A 3,511-nucleotide genomic window follows, 5' to 3' on the forward strand; every position below is an offset into this window, starting at 1 on the left:
ACCGCCTTGCAGGAATCATTGTCTCATTCTCAGAGTTTAGCGTTGATGTTGACTTGGGACCCATTGTAAAACATTTTGAGCACTTTAATTGGATATTGTACTGTATAAATGTTCATATTACTAATACCAAGTTGACGCATTTTACCAGAATTAAGAAGTATAAACCTATTCTTTATAATGTAAAAAAACATTTGACTTACTTCATTCAGTGAAATGGTAATTTTATGGTAGATATATTTGAAACACTCATAAATGAACGTTTCTTTAATTCTTGTGTTACATTTAAAATTTCAAAAAATCTACCTATGCCGCTGTGCGACCTTTATTTCGCATCATCGAACTTGGGAGGGCGCATTGAGATCGATTTTAGGGGGCAGCGTGGTTCAGCGGTACGGCCTTTGCTTCGTACCCGAAAGGTACCGAGTTCGATCACCCGCCGCCGCTGCGCTGTGTGGCCTTGAGCAAGTCACCTCGCCCTAGCTCAATTTAAGGCGCTGCACTGAGGCTGACGCCTGAGTTATTCCAGTCTTCCTTTGGAATAGACATTGGAGACAAATTTCCCATGTGGGATGAATTAAAGGGAATTTTTTTTTCTTTTTATCTATTTTATTTTATAATTTTCAGGCGACAGAGTTCAAGAATATTATAATTATATGACCCCATCCATGTTATTTCTTATCAAAATGTATTCATTTTTTTACAATGATTGTTCTCGATTTTACATTGAAATAAAAAAAAATTAAATAAGGCAATATCCACTAAATGTGCTCAAAACCCTTTTCAAGCGGTCCCTCGCAAACATTTAACATTGAAGACGGAACATGACGCCTGTTAGGCCAAATTACAAAAAAAAAAAATTCGGACAGAGACAACACTGTTAACCGCCAGGTACTCAATTTACACCTGAGTACGGTGAATGAATGTTAGTAAAGAGCCTTCTACAAGGACTCAACTATGCGCCGAAAGCGAGTGTGATACCACTAGACCACAGAGCCGCACACATTTAGAATCAATTTATAATTATCATTGTGGTCTGGATATCATTGTGCATCAAAATTTATTTTTAAAAAAAATAAGATAAAGATCTGAAAAAGTGTGTATGAAACAGTACCAGACAAAGCAAGAAAGGAAAATATCAAATATATAAATCATCATCATCATCATTACCTTTTTCACCCTGGGTCAAGGTATAGTCTAGGCCACAGACAAACAGTTTCCATCCTTCTCTACCCTGAGCTAACTTTTTAAACTCATTCCATGTCTTATCACTTCTCTGTATATCAGCTTCTTTCCTTCATAAATTCTGTCATATATAAATAAATTAAAAAATCAGTATTCCCGACTGGGAATCGAACCTCAGACCTGTTGATTACCGGCCATTTAATCGTCCTAACAACTGGGTATCCTCTCTAGTGTAATGGTACAAGTCTGACCGGTAAAGAGGAGGTCAGAGGTTAAAAAGGTTATTGTAAAAACAAAAACAAAACAACAAAGACAATGATGAGATTTTAAAATTTAAGTGCATGTGTGTTTGTTGTACTGTTGATCATTGAATTTAATTGTGTTGTATTTTTCTTTCTTTTTTCTTTGTCATGTGCTAATGAATAAATATCTACATCATTATCACTGTATTATACAACATCGACATCATCGCCGTTATCATCATCATCATCATCATCATCATCATCATCATCATCATCATCATCATCATCATCCTCATCATCACCATAATCATTTCATCGTCGCTATAATAATAATTATAACCATTTTCAGTAATGTTATTATTATTATTATTATTATTATTATTATTATTATTATTATTATTATTATTATTATTATCATTATTATTATTATTATTATTATTATCATTAATATGTTGTCCCTATGACACCCAGTTTGAATGTATATGTAAATGCATAAAATATATAAATATATATTAAAAATTAATCGCGACACTTTATATATTAATTTTATAAACTTGAGATAGATTATTCTTATGGCCTCTAGTCCTAACTTGTGATGATGATGATAATGATGATGACAATGATAATGTTTGCAATATACTTTTTGTTATTGTCGTTATTTAGCATCAACGACGACGACAACAAAAATAGTTCGGTAACACCCCGCATTTCGGATCCAATGTAAACGTTTTTAGAACATAGATTAACAATAATTCGACTTATGCCACACCATATATTTATGTTTGCTTCATCCTTTAATTTTAAAAATATATTTTGAGGTGTCTATTAAATAAGGATTAAAAAGTCTGTTTAAATTGAATGCATCTTGCTTTGTATCTTTTTTTAGTTAATCCCTTTAGGGGCAAATAATATTATAACCTAAAAAAAGATTACACCCTTCCGTGTGGCCTCATTAGAGGACACTGTCTTGACATTCCATGAAACAAACGTCATAATATGTCAACAGGAATCACCAATGTTGTCTAACCAAGATGGGAAAATTGAGGGGGGGGGGGTTAATAATCTTACAAAATATAATAAAAACGAAGCGGTGGTGCTCGAACCCGAGACCGTCTAGGTGACAGTGCAGAGTCTTACCCACTCGTCACCCCCCACCCCGCTCTCTTAAAGCGTGTCTCAAAATGTTGTTAAACCACCAAAAGCAGGGCCATTATTATATATTGTCCCGAGATATGACTCTCAGTGCAAAGTTATCCTTGAGAAACGATCTTTATTCGTATTTCCTCACCATCCTCAGGTGTATAATGAGTACCTAGCCATTAACAGCCATGCCTCTCTCTCTCTCTCTTTCTCTCTCTCTCTCTCTCTCTCTCTCTCTCTCTCTCTCTCTCTCTCTCTATCTATCTATCTATCTCTTCGAAAGGCGTCATATTTCTTCTTATACGTTGTTAATTCGGTGTTGTTATTGGCAAAGGCTTCATTGTAAAGTTATTTGATCATATTTAGCGATTAAAAGCTGACTTATTTGTAAACACTTTTGGTAGCTATAGACACTCTTGGTAGCTATAATACGTTTAGTAGCTATAAACACTTTTGATAGCAAGCTATAAACACTTTTGGTAGCTATAAAACGTTTGATAACTACAAACACTTTTGGTAGCTATAAAAACTTTTGATAACTACAAACAGTTTTGGTAGCTATAAACATTTTTGGTTGATATAAGCACTTTTGGTAACTATAAACACTTTTGATAGCTATAAACAATTTTGGTAGCTATAACAACTTTTGATAACTACAAACACTTTTGGTAGCTATAAACATTTTTGGTAGATATATACACTTTTGGTATCTATAAACACTTCTGGTAGTTATAAACACTTTTAGTAGCTATAAACACTTTTGGTAGCTATAATGGTAAACAAAAATATATAAGAAAAATGAAGTACCGTATCACAGTTTTACCAATAAAGGAGATCAAAACACTTGGCAAGGAACGTTTCGGGACATAATCTCTCCTCGGTCAACAGAAAGAAACAATTCACACTGTAATACTTTATGGAAAATACAAATACAATCAAGGAGAAAA

The 3,511-nt window shown here is 33.7% G+C and overlaps 1 protein-coding gene across 1 annotated transcript in view; it reads left to right on the plus strand.

Annotated features, from left to right (window-relative positions):
* The window catches only part of LOC144967327 (uncharacterized), a 43,066-nt gene extending 40,783 nt beyond the window's left edge, over positions 1-2,283 (plus strand). Inside the window, exon 4 of the mRNA XM_078904416.1 lies at positions 1-2,283. This exon is cut by the window's left edge and continues 548 nt beyond it. The gene's annotated coding sequence lies outside the window, so the exon portion shown is untranslated.
* The last annotated feature ends 1,228 nt before the right edge of the window (positions 2,284-3,511 follow it).

This window comes from Berghia stephanieae, chromosome 3 (assembly GCF_034508935.2).
Source record: "Berghia stephanieae isolate SIO BIC M18660-M18661 chromosome 3, UCSD_Bste_1.3, whole genome shotgun sequence".
Taxonomy (NCBI): Eukaryota; Metazoa; Mollusca; class Gastropoda; order Nudibranchia; family Aeolidiidae; genus Berghia; species Berghia stephanieae.